The sequence below is a fragment of the Acinonyx jubatus genome, chromosome D2 (genome assembly GCF_027475565.1).
Source record: "Acinonyx jubatus isolate Ajub_Pintada_27869175 chromosome D2, VMU_Ajub_asm_v1.0, whole genome shotgun sequence".
Taxonomy (NCBI): Eukaryota; Metazoa; Chordata; class Mammalia; order Carnivora; family Felidae; genus Acinonyx; species Acinonyx jubatus.
Window position 1 is genome coordinate 64,710,717 of NC_069393.1, and position 17,273 is coordinate 64,727,989.

Consider the following 17,273-nt stretch of genomic DNA (forward strand, 5'->3'; position numbering starts at 1 on the left):
TGTGTTAAATGTTTGCTGAAGTTGTAGATGCCAGAAACTTCAAGATCCTCTAGTGTCTTTGTGTTTGTCTCTCCTCTTGGCTTTGGGCTTTGTTAAGTAATTCTACTCAGAATCTACATCTTGCATCTCTTTCAGTTGTAATCCAGTTTATTATACTAGAGCCCTCTTGAAGGAGGTTAAGTTGTAGACTAAGGAAAGCATTCTGTATTTTATGATTAAATCTCATTCTTTACTGTGCCTGTTTCCCTAGTCTGTGATACACATGCTTTTCTATTGGTATGTTTTTTTCCTCCTTAGGGGAGACAGAAAAGCTAAAAGTTGCTGAAAAGAGATAAATGGACTTTATCCCAATGGAATAAAACTCTATAAAATCCTTTACCCTAGATAGTAGCCCTTTATTATAGAGAATTTGGGGGGCATATTTCCTAGTGATTATTCCTCCCTACCCCTGCCAGAGCCACAGTGGATCTTTTTGGATCCTCACCATGAGAAGTTAGTGGGATTCCTATAGGTAAAACCCACAAAAGTGTGAGAACTTCTACAAGTATGCAGCCCCCAGGAGTTTCTTACTTTCAACCTAGTCTACATCTAGCCTCAGGAAGTCATCAAAATTACCAATGAAGTTTTCATACAGGTTTATAGACTCACAAGCTTCTGCTCCAAGTTAGCAGAAAGCAAATTTCAGCCGTGACTTTCTGGATTTGCCTTTCCCTTTAGCTTTTGGGGTGGAAGTTTCCCCTGTAATCTCTATTCTTTGATGAATCTAAGAAAAGTCAATGGATTTCAGTATGTTCAACTTTGTCTTGTTATGTCTACAGGAGAAATGACCTCCAAGCTATGTAAGTGTCAGGGCTTTCAGGACTCTTGGACAAAGGATGTGATTTAACTTCAATACCCAGAGACCTGAAAGATCAACATGCCCACCTTGTTAGAATAGGGGCACCTGGGATCCAGGTAATGAATGACACCCTGGTCAAGGTTGAACAATCCACAGTGAGATTACTGTGAACCTCAAGAGAATATATCAAAAGTCCCCATGATGATTGCTTGCACACTCTGGACTTTTTATGCCTAGGAAGTAAGAGTCACCATATGAGTAACTGACCTTCATCATTAAAAGGAAACAAAGCTAATGTTACATAGTGAGTTTAGGAATAAATAAGTTTGAGACCCAGGCAATCCATTTTAGTATCTACAGGCACTTTCTTAATTAATCAAAATGATAAATAAGCAGGTGTGACAACCTAAGCTTTAGAAGAACACGATGAGTAGGTCTTCAAACCCCTTAGAAATTAAAGTCTGGATCACACTACCAGGTAAAGGCACCAATACCATTAGAAGTATTATCTAACTATGAGGAGTAATCTACAATGCATAGTAGAGGAGGGAGAAAAGTGAGTATCCGTTGCACTTCTGAGATCAGCTGTACTAGTAGGGGCTTTGCTTCAATTCTACTAACCCTCTTTTAGGTTTCCTGAGGAAGAGAGATCCACCAGAATTCTGAAGGATCTCAGCACGCCTCAGTGGCTCAGTCAGTTAAGCGTCTAACTTCGGCTCAGGTCATGATCTCACAGTTCTTGGGTTCAAGCCCTCATCGGGTTCTGTGCTGTGAGCCTAGAACCTGCTAAGGATTCTGTGTCTCCCTCTCTCTCTGCCCCACCATTCATGCTCTCTCTCTTTCTCAAAATAATTTAAAAAAAAGGAATTCTGAAGGATCTGTTTCTCAAGCCTATATGGTAGGCTTTACCTATATGGTAAAGCCCATCCAAAAGGTGCAATAAATGGGCATGGAGATACAGAATCTAGACTCCTGTCAATGACAGAACTGTCATCTCAGCTGCTGCAAGTGTTGTCAGGGGTAGCCTTTAGCTGGAAACACCTTTAGAGATTGCTTCAATGGCAAAGAGCCACCTAATCCAAGGTTTTATCCTTCTTAGACTAAAGTTGCTATCAGGGTCCAGCCTGTTAAGCCTATACCAGATGCTCTAATGGGAAATTTCACTCCAGCACTCACTGGCAGATGACTGAGTCTTTATCAGGTCTGAATCACAGTTCAAATTCTCTCTTGGCTTCAAAGTTTCTTTTTCCTTTCACAGATTTCTATTTCTTAACAAGCACTGTATACTGCAAAAACCATCTCACCATCTGCTTCCAAATAATTCAACCTATGACACATATTTTCTCAAGCTCCAAAACCCTAGTCTTTTTTTTTCTTTTCTTAAAATGAATGGTGAATACTTCGTTACTCAGTATCATTGCTCCCTATTTTATGACCCTCATGGAATTTTTTTATCATGGCCCATATTGCCCCAGGATTTTCCTGAATATAGGTCACATTACAGTAATTCTAATGTTTAGTTCTTTAAAAATCACTTTTTATCAGCCACTGCATCTATTGCAGTTGTTTCTGTAGCCACAGAGAGCATTTGGGAGAGGCTAGTGGCTCTTCTAGAATCAAAATATGGGTTAGTTGTTAAAAACTCTGTCTCTGGAGTTGGCAGAACATGATTCAAATCATGGCTGTACCACTTTGAATCCCTGTTCCCTAAAGCAAGTTGTACATTTATAACCCTTAATGTCTTCTTTTGTAATTTCAGGATAACAAAACTGCCTGGGGTTGGTTGAAGAGAAAGTGACTTAACATGTAAAGAACCTAGCACATAGTCTTGCACATAGTAAGTACACAATAAAAGCTGTCATTCTTATCATTATCATTGATATCTCTCTGTGTCTATATAAACAGAATTACCTCAAGTTTTTTTACGTTTATATTTTCCCATTGTGTGGACAAATAGTCCACTTTTTCTTCTATCCTATAAGCAAAATTACCTATTTTTTAAATGAAGATGGATTTTTAAAACAAAGCTATGCCACCCCCCCTTTTTTATACATAATGCCTGTGACTATTTTCACAGTACAATAGAGTTGAGTGATTAGATTTTAAGGGTTATACAACCTCTGTTATGAAATATTTGCTACCTGACTCAGTGTATACCAACTTTCTTTTTTTAACTGATGGAGGATTATGTGGGTTTTTTTTTTAAATTTTCTATTATGAACAACACTGCAGTGAACATTTCTATGCATGTCTTTCATTTTGATCACATGTCCAACTTATTTAGAATATATATTCTTAAAATTGTAATTTCTAGTTCAAAGATACTGTGTCTTTTCCTAGTATACTTTAAGCTGTTACTAATCTAAGAAAAATAAGCAATAAAGCCTGCTCCTGTTTAAAATTTTGAAGGAAATAAACTCTGACTTCCAAGTGGCCTTGATATGGGCATACCACAACCTGGTGAGAAATGCTGATATCTTAGGACAATGCTTTTGGATTCAGTCTGGCAGCATTAGGGTGCTGTGGCTTCTAGGCCTGATTCTGGACTCATGCATTTCAGCTGCTGGCCACGACTACTCTTAGGATAAGCTGTGCATAACTACTGCCTTATTCTGTAACGCTGAGTGATGATCAGGTTTGAATGCATGTTAACCTGGTTCTAAATGGGGCGTGGTGCAGGAAGACCGTGACATGATATAAGCAGCACTGACAACATGATTTCCCTAATACCTGTGGGAGTATTCAACCTTCTCATTTGAAGTGTGAGGACTATCAAACCCATGCTTTCTTTAGGGTTAAGCACTGTTAAGGCCCTTTTCTGGTATTTATCTATTGAAAATTAGTATCTGAAAATTACCTGCATTCTTTTTTGTTTTCAAATGAATTACATTATCCAAGGTTGATATTATAGATCCTCTAGGAGAGGATCTTGCCTGATCCTTGCTTGATTTAAGCCTGTCTTAGGTCTTTTGCTAAGAAGGCCCCCAAAACTAGTAAGTCTAATATAGGCTGGATCCTACAGCACATAGAGCATCATAAATGGTTGACTTTATGCCATCAGTCAGCTCTATTATAACCACTGTAATTTTAACACTATAGAGAGAGGACAGACCCCTTAAAATGAAGTCCTGGTACAGGTAATAACTAAACTTTACAAGTACCTCCTATGTGTATTTTAAATGTTATACTATGAAATTTGTATTTCATATTTCCAATCACCTTGCAAGCTAAGCCCTATTTTTACGGTGAATTCTAAAATATTAGAACCACTAGCCTGGGAAAATCAATGAGATTCAAATGCTCGTTTCATCTCTATGAATGCACCTTTCTATTTTCTTGAGTCTCACTTTCCTCATGGATAGAATAAAAATTTAGACTTGATTACTCTTGCTCCTTTAGGATGATAGTCTATGATTCTGTGACTTATATAAATATATCCACTAGAAGCTTCCAGTGGAGAATTTTCCTCAAATCATACCTCACTGACATCTTTCTCTCTCAAATTCTGGACATCTACAAATGAGTACTCAATGTGTCTCTTTTATATGACTCACATATAACATGCACAGGATTTTAGAAACTTCTCCTGCCAAATTGCCTTACCATTTCTAAACTATAGTGAGAGGTGGATTTCTACGTATAGTTTTCCATCAATTTTATGAAGGCAGACCATGAAATGCTTTATACTATATCTAGTGCATTTTCCAGGATTTCTTCTGCTTCATACACTCTGGTGTCTGTCTTCCAGAAATTTTAAAGATACCCAGGTGTCTTTGAAGATGTTTAGTTATTAGGAAAGCTTGTCTTTTTGTGTTCTTTGTCAGTGTTCTATTCTGTATGTCCCCCAACTCTCAATACACATGTCCTGGATTCGTTTTATTAACTTTTGAAATCTAAAGGGTAAGGCTAATAGGATTTGTCATTTTATACTACAGAAGCAAAGTCATTTATTTCTTTCTGTTTACTGATTGTAACAAGACTATGGCAGACACTCTATCCTTGAGTTTTGGCAATCTCCTATATAGACTGAAAATGTGTATGCTGTGCCTGCGCTCACAGGTCTTTTAGTGACTTTTTCCCCTTCAACTTAATCTGTAACAAATGGATAAGCATGAGGACAACATGCTCAAGAATGCTGAGTAGAAAGACAGAAGCCCTGGTCACTGACGATATCACAACTCTGCTTACTAGATACTCCCTGGAACCCTTCACATGTGTTGGGTGAGATGACAAATGCACTTATTTTAAGTCAATTTTAGTTTCTGTATTCTTTTAATCCAAGCAAATTTAAATTTCTATTTATGTTTCTCAAATTCACTGGAAGCCTTCTAAGGCTTCACCTTCCCCCAACTTGCTGTAGCTTAGTTTGCTATTATGAAAGATTGATACCATAGGGACCATGGAATGGAGACACAAGACTCTTGTATGTAGAAAACACATAGTTGGGCCACCAAAAGTGTATATAATGCTTTGCTACATTGAAAACGTAAATAACACCCTTATATATTGAGTAAAAATTTAGAAATATCATGGCTGATTACAATAGGACATTTCAGAAAAAACAACTAAAAACCCTAAAAACCCACACATTTTCCTTCTACCAGAATTTTGAGTGTAGTATCTCTACCTGCTAATATTGTGGGTGGTCTTCCAGATGGATTGTGAAAATTTAGACATGCCAACCTCTGGGAAGTACAACTTTTTCTACCTGAACTTATTCACTGATAGAGTGGTCTAAGAAAAATTTATGAAAACATTTTTAACTAAATTGTGTCCTTAAGTCTTGATTTTTTTAAACCTCTTTCCTATTAACATTGTTGTATGTCTGAATAATTAACTAGAATATTGTAGCTATCTTCCTTCTTTTTTAAATATAGGGACCCAAATATAAACTTGTTACTGTTTTCAACAAAGTTTTTTGATTAAATACTATTTCTTCAGGGGTGCCTGGGTGGCTCAGTCCCCTGAGGATCCAAGTCTTGATCTCTGCTCAGGTCATGATCTCACGGTTTGTGAGTTCAAGCCCTGCATCAGGCCTAGAGACTGCTTGGGATTCTGTCTCTCCCTCTGCCCCTTTCCCACTCACTTGCTCTAAATAGTGAATGAATGAATGAATGAATGAATATAATTTCTCAAACCAGTTCATGTATGGCATAAATTTCTATTTGAAAACTTGAGGGACAATCAAATGAAAATAGAGTTTACCACTTCTTTCTAAAAGGAGGTTATTGCTTTATAAGGAAACATTTATTTTAAGTGTGCATCCCACCTCTGTGACCTCTTTGAAACCTTTCTCTACGCCCCTCTAAGAGCTGTGTCTCACTCTACAGGATTCAGTAAGAATGATCATTGATTGATAACTTTTTGAAACCACTGAGCAATTAATAGTATATTGTGTTTCCTTAAAAATATATAGTGACAGGGAAGCAAACCACTACTTAATTGTTTTGCTCAGATGCCACCACTTCCCATTTGCTGGAATGCTCATCTTTATGGTGGCTTTTATTGCTTCATTGCCTTCTTAGGGATACAAGGCTTAGGATACAAACAGTCAATTTGTTTCATATCTTTTAAATTTTAGTTAACACACAGTGCAATGTTTTCAGAATTCAGTGATTCATCACTTAACATACAACACCCAGTGCTCATCACAAGTGCCCTTCTTAATACCCATCACCCATCTATCTCATCTCCCACCCACTTCCCTCCATTAACCCACAGTTTGTTCTCTATGGTTAAGAGTATCTTGTGGTTTGTTTCTGTCTCTTTTCCCTTTTTCTCCCCTGCCCTTATATTCATCTGTTTTGTTTCTTCCATTCTACATATGATTGAAATCATATGGTATTTGTCTTTCTCTGATTGACTAATTTTGCTTAGCATAATACATTCTAGCTCCATCCACATCATTGCAAAAAGCAAGGTTTCATTCTTTTTGATGGCCAAATAGTATTCCATTGTGTGTGTATGTATGTATATATACACATATAGACTTGTCTCCTCACCAGTTTCTATATATATAGTTCATTTCTTTTTTTTCTTCCTTCTGCCCTGCACTTAGTTTGAGCATGGACAGAGTAATGATTCTACTTGAGTGCCTTTTCAGAATATTTTCTAAAACCTAATATAGCATGTTCCAAAATTAATGGATACTTTTAGTAGCTGAAAGGTCTCTAAAATAATCATAATCAAATTTTATAAGATTTATAAGTGATAACCACTGCCTTTGTTCTTTGAGAGAGATTAAGAAATAATCCTATTTCAGTAGCTACTACCCAGTGGTTTTTATGAAATAAAATTATTCTGTTTTGGAAAATCATAAAGTGGATAATAGGAAATAAGATTAAGTCTGAATCTAAAATAAGATAGCACTGTTGCCTACCTGATAAAATAGGGCAAGTAAATACTGAGTTACTTTTTATAAATTATTGATCTAGTGATTTTTTATAATATCATTAATGTTTTTAGAAAACAAAGAGTGGGTGGATGTTAAAGCTTGAATTTTGGAGGCAGGAGCTTGGTCAAAGAATAAAATTACCTTGCTTCAGAATGCATTTTCTGTACCTGAGGAGTTATAGTGTAAATGTAAGTTTTCTCGTTTCAAAATAGGTTTTCTTTTTTGGTTATAAAATATGTTAAATACAAATATGCTGGTTTTTAAAACATTTTATAATTCCCAAATTACCAGCTTTCTTACTGGGTAAATTGAAATATACTAAGAAGAAAATTAGTCTATGTTATTGACATAGCTTGACTGGAATCTCTTTATTGAATACTTGGCTAGAGGCAAAGAATTATGTGTCACCAGAGGGCTTTTAACCTAGGAGGAAAAAGGGCCATACATCTCAAAAGATAACTAATAGTCCCAGACAGTGTGAACTAAGACCTAGAGGGGTGGTGTAGTTATAAGAGAAAAATTCCCTGACTTCTTTAGGGAACTGAAGTTTGTCTACTAGTGAAGAGTCTTGGCCCTATTAGGTACTCAGAAGGCCTTTACTACATACCGTGTGAAAGGCAGGGAAGAAACTGTGCCTTTGTTTTTGTGCATTTATTGGAGTTCATGTATTACCCACCCAAGGTGGGCACAACTGCTTGGTGATTCTGGCAGATGAGGGAAAATGGGGGTAGATCAGCCAATCTATACTAACAGTATATTTTGCCTACAATATCTAATGTAGTTTCTTCCATCCCAGTAAGAAAAATTGTTATTGAAAAGCTCAAAACCTTTTTTTAAGAGAAAAAAACTGTTTGTCTTAGGACATTTACAAATACCATTTAGTTTTTCATTATATAAATGTCACAGCTGACAAACTATACTTGCTCTAATTGGGTATTTTCTCATTTTACTTTAAATATTATACTACCATAATTAGCTTTCTGGTTCTTCAAGACTACCAAAAAAAAAACCCTATTTTGGCTTTTAGTTCATTTTCTTTAAGGTTTCATGACAGTATTTTGTTTTTGTAATGGAACTTTTAAACTGCAAATAAAGATCCTCAGTGTCTAACTAAATAGGCTTGAGAATCAGGTCAACCTATGTTCAAATCCTTGATTTACTAACTATATATTCTCTTGAAATGATATTTAATTTCCAAACACCATGCTCATGATGTCTCTTACATAAAAGAAATTTAAAAGACCTTACTCACTTCATTCTTTTTCTTTTATTGTTGTCTCTATGGATCTGGATTCAAAGAAAATTTCATATTGATAACAATACAACTAAGAATTTACATATTTATTTTCCTACTGCTTACACTGATTAATTATCCTCAATTGTCTAGAATAGTTACATGTTCCCTTAATGTGTAGAAAACATAGAGTATTTGTAGTCACCAGCCAAGCCTTCACCAGGCATACTATCAGAGATGCAGTCCTTAAACTTAGTGGGGTTTTCTTCTGTTCTAGTTAACACAATGAAAATCACCTCTGTGCTGCCTTCCTCTTCCCATTTCTCCTTTCTACGCTCTCTGTGGGTTTGGATTTAGGGCAGAGCCCTCACTTTCTCTCTCCCCTTGAATTTGAGTACCAATAGGTATCTGAGGGCAGAGAAAATAGAAACTGCGTGTTTTCTTTCATTGTCTTGGCCTTTTGTTTGTTTCAGGCTTCTTTTATTAAAAAAATACGTGAAAATCTGAGGGATGCCCATTATGCATTCAAACAGCTAAGAAGTCCTGGCAAATGTGGCTTTAATGGAGGAGGTTTAACAGATGGAAAATTATAGACCAAGAAAGCCTTAGAAGTCCCCTCAGTTTGACTAAACTTCAAACAAATTTCTTCCTGATTATAGGCCCCTCCCCTCCTTTTTCTGAGAACATTTACTTTACAAAAGTTGCAAATTACTTATCTTCCTGCCTTGAAATGTATATACATCTCCTTAAAAGCTTCTTGCCAGTTTTAGGAACAAGGGAATGTCTTTATCAAGGACCCAGGAGTCATTCCTTATTAAATAATTATCAAGGAAGATAACACTCTTACCTCCCAGTTTCTATGGTAGGATGGGGGCCTAGTTTAGGTAGGTGTCTTGCTTAAAGCTGTGAAACTACCTCCTGTCTTAGAGATATGAGGAAATTTACTTTTCCTTTGGGTAAGGCCAAACACAAGTAGCCTATGATCCCTTTATCTAGTTCTTAAAAACATTCTAGAAGTTTCAAGAAAGGGTAGGTGAGGGAGATGCAGCCTTATTTGGAACCCTACTTCCTATGTGGTGACTCCACAATGGAAGCAAATCAAAACAAAAAACAATAAAACTGCCTCTCAAGGAGTAAAGCAACTGAACCCCACATAAGTCATCCTAACCCTGAGGGTAGACACCAGAAAGATGAGCCCCCAAAATATCTTTTTTAGAAAATCAGTTGGTATTAAGACCAGGAAAATCACAAAACCCCACTGTTAAAGGGCTTGCATGCAAACCCACTCATCCTGAGATCCAGTGCAAAAGCAACAGACTGAAAAGTGACTAGACCATAAGAAAAGGAAGATCCACTTACTAATTTTATTTATTTTTTAATGTTTATTTATTTTGAGAGAGAGAGACAGACAGACAGAGAGCAAGCAGGGGAGGGGCAGAGAGAGGGAGACACAGAATTGGACGCAGGCTCCAAGCTCTGAGCTGCCAGCACAGAGCCCGACTTGGGGCTTGAGCCCATGAACTGTGAGATCATGACCTGAGCTGAAGTCAGACACTTAACCAACTGAGCCACCCAGGTGCCCCTAGATCCACTTATTAATTTTAAAGCAGCTGTCAGAGAGGCAAGAGACTCCAGGGACCTTATGCAGGGACAGAAATGCTGGAAGGTGCCACTTTTAACACCTTTAGCCTGCTAGCAATGGAGGAAGTTCTATCTAACTCCTATCTACCCAGTGAAGTACTCAAACCAAAAAGCCAGGAAACCATCCAGAGCGCTGTTTGAAACGTACCCTGGGCAGAGACAAAGCTGCAACCAGAATGGGCAAGCAGCTGGAGTCCTGTCCTCCTCACACAGTGTCTAAGCCACAATCAGACCAGGCAAATAGGCCAAGCCTCACCCATAGCTACCACACTATCATAGCCAGTGGGGACACAAAACCACATGACAGATACCTGGCTCTGGTGGCAAGGGATGCACACAACAGCTCCAACACAAGACAACTCCTTCAAGAGTTGTAGGGAAGTAGCCATTTCACCTAATATATATAGAAAAATATACAGAAGCAGGCAGAGACTTAGACAAAATGAGAAGACAGAGGATATTGCCCCAAATTAAAGAACAAGACAAGGCATGGCCAGAGATCTAATATACCTCACAGAGAATTTAAAGTAATAATCATAAAGATCCTGGACTTGAAAAGGAGTAGAGGACATCAGTGATACCATTAATACACAGATAAGGAATAGCTTACAGATAAAGGGCTCAATAAACGAAATGAGAAACATGCATGATGAAAAGAATAGCATGCTAGAAAAGAAGCAGAGGAGCAAATTAATGGTCTAGAAAACAGAGTAATGGAAAGCAATCAAGCTGAACAAAGGAGAAAGTTCTACAAAATGAGAATAGACTTAAGGAACTCTGTCACTCCATCAAACTTAACAACACTCACATTATAGGAGTCCTCAAGAAAGACAAAAGAGAAAAGAGGCCATAAAATTTATTTGAAGAAATAATACATGAAAACTTCTCTAATCGAGGGAAAGAACCAGAACAGAGAAACCAAAAAAAAAAAAAAAAAATCAACAAAAGCAAATCCACATCAAAACGCATTGTAATTAAAATGGCGAAATACGGTGATACAGAATAAAAAAAAAATTAAAAGCAAGACAAAGACCATTACATGCAAGAGAAATTCCATAAGGCTATCAGGGGATTTTTCAGCAGAACCTTTCCAATCCAGAAGGGAGTGGCATGTTATCTTCAAAGTGCTGAATAAGAAAAATCTATAGCAAAGAATACTCTACCCAACAAGGTAATCATTCAGAATAGGAGATATAAAGAAATTCCCCCCCCCCAAAACTAGAGGAGTTTGTGACCACTAAACCAGCCCTGCAAGAAATATTAAAGAGGACTCTTTGAGTGGAAATATCAAAGAGCACACAAAATAAAAGGATGTAAAATATGATATCATATACCTAATGCATGTCAAGAGGAAGGAATTAAACCATCAAATGAACATAGACTGCTATATGCAGAAGACGTTATATACAAAACTAATGGTAAACACAAATCAAAATAATGTATAATATGCAGAAGGAAATAATCCAAATATACCACTAAAGAAAGAAAAATAAAGGATTAGGTAAAATCTTCAGCAACAACCACAAAACAGGTAATAAAATGGCAATAAATACATATCTATCAATAATTACTTTGAAGGTAAATGGACCACATGCTATCAGAAAAGGACACTGGGTGGCAGAATAAAAAAAACAAGACCTATCTATATACTGCCTACAAGAGATTTTACTTTATTTTATTTTTAATATTTCAAGTACATTTGCATGTACTCCATTTTCCTTTTTTTTTAATTTTTTTTTAACATTTATTTATTTTTTGAGACAGAGAGAGACAGAGTATGAATGGAGGAAGGTCCGAGAGAGAGGGAGACACAGAATCTGAAACAGGCTCCAGGCTCTGAGCTGTCAGCACAGAGCCCAATGTGGGGCTCGAACTCACGGACAGCAAGATCATGACCTGAGCTGAAGTCGGATGCTTAACCGACTGGGCCACCCAGGCCCCCCAAGAGATTTATTTTAGAACTAAACACACCTGAAGATTCAAAGTGAGGAATGGAAAAATATTTAACACACAAATGGATATCAAAAGAAAACCAGAGTACCAATACTTTATGAGGCAAAATAGACTTTAAAACAGAAACTGTAATTAGAAGGAAAAAAGAAGATACTATTTAATCATTAAGGGTACAATCCAAAAAGAAGACATAACAATTGTAACTATTTATTCACCCAACATGGAGCACACAGATACACAAAATAATTACTAACAAACATAAAGGATCTAATTGATAGTAATACAATAAGAGTAGAGGAGTTTAACACCCACTTATATCAATAGACATGTCATCTAAACAGAAAATCAACAAAGGAACAATATCTTTGAATGTCACACTGGACCAAATAGATTTAATAGATAAATTCAGAATATTCCACTGTAAAACAGCAGAATACACATTTTTTTTTGAAGTGCACACACAACATTATCCAAAAGGGATCACATAATAGGTAACAAAATAAGCCTCAACAACATTTAAAAATCTAAGTTATACCATGCATCCTTTCTGACCACAACAGTATGAAACTAGAAGTCAATCACAAGGAAAAATCTTGGAAAGAGCATAAATACATAGAGGTTAAATAACATGCTACTAAACAATGAGTCAACCAGGAAATAGAAGAAATAAAAATACATGAAAACAAATGAAAATGAAAACACAATAGTTCAAAACCTTTGGGATGCAGCAAAAACAGTTCTAAGAAGGAAGTTTATAGCAATACAGAACGACCTCAGGAATCAAGAAAAATCTCAAATAAACAACCTAACATTACACATAAGGAAGTTAGAAAAAGAACAACAAGCAAACCCTAATACCAGCAGAAGGAAGGAGATAATAAATATTAGAGCAGAAATAAATGATACACAAATTGGGGTACCCGGGTGGCTCAGTCAGTTGAGCATCTGACTTCGACTCAGGTCATGATCTTACAGTTCATGAGTTCAAGCCCCCTGTGGGGCTCTGTGATGACAGTGCGGAGCCTAGAGCCTGCTTCTGATTCTGTATCTCCCTCTCTCTCTGCCCCTCCCTGCTTATGCTCTGTGTGTGTCTCTCTCTGTAAAAATGAATACACGTTAAAAAAAATGAAAAAAATTTAAAAAATCACAAATGAGAGAGGAGAAATAACAACCAATACCACAGAAATACAATTATAAGGGAATATTATGAAAAACTCAACACCAACAATTTGGACTACCTGGAAGAAATGGATAAATTCATAAAACATATAACCTACCAAAACTGAAACAGGAAGAAATAAAAAAAAATTTTGAACAGACTGATAACCAGTAATGGAATTGGATCAGCAATCAAAAACTCTCAAGAAACAAAAGTCCAGGACCATATGGCTTCACAAGGAAATTCTACCAAACATTTAAAGAAGAGTTGGAAGCAAACTTCCAAATTCAGCTTATGAGGCAAGCATTACCCTGATACCAAATCACATAAAATATCACAAAAAAGAAAACTACCCGCCATATCCCTGATGGTCATTGATTCAAAAATTCTCAATAAAATACTAGCAAACCAAATCCAAGAATACATTTAAACAATCATTCACCACAGTAAGTGAGATTTATTTCTGGGTTGCAAGTGTGGTTCAATATTTTCAAATCAGTGAACATGACACATCACATCAATAACAGAAAGGATAGGAACCATAGGATCATTTCAATAGACACAGAAAAACCATTTGACAGAGTACAGCATCTATTTATGATAAAAACCCTCAATAAAGTAGGTTTAGAGAGAACATACCTCAACATAATAAAGGCATACATGAAAAACCAAGAGCTAATGTCATCTTTAATGGGGAAAAACAAAGCTTTTCCCCCAAGGCCAGTAATAAGACAAGGATGTTCACTCTCACCACTTTTAGTCAACATAGTACTGAAAGTCCTCACCACAGCAATCAGAAAACAAAATGAAATAAAAATCATCCAAATTGTTAAATAAAAAGTAAAACTTTCATTATTTTCAGATGACATATGACTATATTTAGAGAACCCAAAAGACCCCACTAAAAAACTGCTAAGAACTGAAAAATAAATTCAGTAAAGCCACAGGATAAAAAATTCAGCATACAGTAATCTGTTCCATTTCAATACACCAATAATGAAACATTAGAAAGGGAAATTAAGAAAATCCTATTACACTTGCACCAAAAACAATGAGATTCATGACAAAATAGAAAATCTGAATAGACCAATTGGTAACGAAATTGAAATTGAATCAGTAATTAGGAAACAAAACAAAACAAAACTCAAATAAAAGTCCAGATGGCTTCATAGGTAAAATCTACGAAACATTTTAAAAAGGGTTAATATGTATCCTCCTCAAATTATTCCAAAATAATAAAGAAGGACATTTCCCAAACTAGATGACACTGGGAACAGAGAGAGAGAGAGAGAGAGAGAGAATGGCCAATATCCCTGATAAACTTATATGCAAAAATCCTCAAAAAATAATAGCAAACCAAATTCAACAATAAATCAGAATGACCAAGTGGGGTATATTCCAGGGATATAAGGATGGCTTAACACTCACAAATCAATCATGATACACCACATTAATAAAGAGTCGAAATCATATTATCTCAATAGATGCAGAAAAAAAGCATTTGACAAAATGTAACATCCATTCATGATAAAAACTTTCAACAAAGTGGGTTTAGAGGGACTATACCTCCACATAATAAAAGCCATACATGAAAAACCCACAACTAATATAATACTCACCAGTATACAGCTGAAAGCTTTTCCTCCAATAGCAGGTACAAGAGAAAGATGGCTACTCTCATCACTTATATTCAACATAGTATTGGAAGTCCTGGCCATAGCAATTAGATAAGAAATAAAAGGCATCCAAAATTGGAAATGAAGAACAAAACTGTCACTATTTACAGATGACATAAATTCTATCTATAGAAAACTTTAAAGACTATACAAAAAAAAAAAAACTAATTGAATTTAGTACAGTTGCAGGATACAAAACTAATGTAGATATGTGTTACATTTCTATACGCTAATAAACTATCAGAAAGATCTTTAAAAAATCCCAGTTATATTGCATCACAAAGAATAAGGTATTTCTTGCCTGTTCACTCATTTTGGGGTCTTAATTATGTGCATGCTATATCCCTGATCAAAGGTTACCAGTATATGAAATTTAACTGTATTTGCCTTACACTTTCTCCGCCTGCTCCTTTCCTTTGGTGTGAAAAATTTTACCAAGTAATAATGTGGTCAGCAGAGACTCAGCAAGAAAAAAAATTAAAAAGGAAGAAGATAAAGACCAAATATACTTAATCCTCAGGCAGGATACTTAAGTCCAGGATAACAGAATTAGCTCAGCACATGGTTCTAGAGGGTAACTGAATTGTGGTTTGTTGCAAAGCACTTTGGAGCTCTGCAGACCTAACTTTAAATCCTAGCTCAGCTACCTAATGACTCTGCAAACTTGGGCAAGTAAATTTTCTCTCTCTGGATCCCAAATTCTTTATTTGAAAATTATTTGTATAGGAATACCTGAGAGCTTTATAGGAAACTTTACTTGAGCAAGAGCTAAGAACTTTCAGTGGATTAATAAAAGCAACACAAATTGCAGCTCCATTTTCTTTCTTTTATTCCTGTTCTTCAAAGTCATGAGGAAAAGTCATATTGACTGTCTAGTCTCTAGCTCAGATATACCCAGTAAGGTACATGTGATGGCTGGTCTGGTAGAGGGGCATAGGCACTATATGTTCATGAAACAGGTTTTTATCTATGAGAAAGTACCTACCTGGGAATTTTTACTCTATAAATCCCAGACTTATTATCCACAATGCTGAGCTAAACTGACCAATCAACATTAAGTGTCATCTTGGCTTTAGGAGTGGAGAGGTGCTTTGCTTCCATCGTCTATCCAGAGTATACTTGGTCATGTGCCAGATGCTCTCTTTAAAGTTCCCCAAACCCCAATGATCCTGAACACGAGTGCATGTGTTGAGCTGCCATAATCACTAATGACCAAAGGCAAATAAGAGGAAAATGAGAGCATTAAAGAAACCTGACCCAATTTTGGATCCTGGCCAGATGTCCAAGGAGTGCCAACTGCTTTCAACACAGGTCACACCTGCTTAATTAACAGTAATAAGAGCTTTTGGAAGATCACAGGGAAATTAGTTACAGATAAATGATCTAGCAATTCTGTCTCAACCAGAAAAGGGACAGGATGCTATTTAATAACATGATCACAAGTGGAATTGCAGGTTAATGACCTTGCATTTTATAGTTTAATGGGGCACACACAGTACCAGACTAAAAGCAAATGGGTTGTCAAATACAAATGTGTAGAGTGGCATTTTATAAATAAATTATTATAGTACTAATTGCAGTTAAATTGCTGTATTTTAATATGGTCTAGTAATTAAGTCATGAGTGGCTTGCTGCCTGATCCTTGCCTGAACTGGCACCCAAAGAAAATCATTTGATTCAGCAAAAGTAGTTCTGAATAACTTTCAAACTTCTGTATAGGAGTAGAGGCATTTGGGATCCTAACTACCTAACTTAAAAAATGAGGATTGTTTCTTCCCCCCCACACCTTGGTTTTTTGATGGATATTTACAAAGGAAAATGCCACAATGAATTTGGTAAACTCAAACCCTGGAACCCTTCTTGCATCTCAAGAAATACCATAAATTGTTATTCTTCTTCTAAAATGAATTTTGCCCACTAAAGATTAGAGCCTTTCTCAGATCTAATTTCACCATCCAGAATTAGTGCTAGATGGATCCAGTACTAAAGAATTAGTACTAGAGTACCAGTAAGGAATTAGTAATGGATGGATAACACCTTTGTTAGAAACCTCACAGCAGTTGTGAGCTCTGACTGTGTGTCATGGGATTCCTTTGGATCACTTGCCCCAGTCTGAACTCCCATTGCTCCTGTGTCAGCCATGTTATAGCACTGTTTTCCACATTTCAACTGTCCATTCCTTGTTCTTTCTTTTTAATATGAAATTTATTGTCAAACTGGTTTCCATACAACACCCAGTGCTCATCTCAACAGGTGCCCTCCTCAATACCCATCACCCTCTCTCCCCTCCCTCCCACCCCCCATCAACCCTCAGTTTGTTCTCAGTGTTTAAGAATCTCTTACGGTTTGGTTCCCTCCCTCTCTTTTTTTTCCTTCCC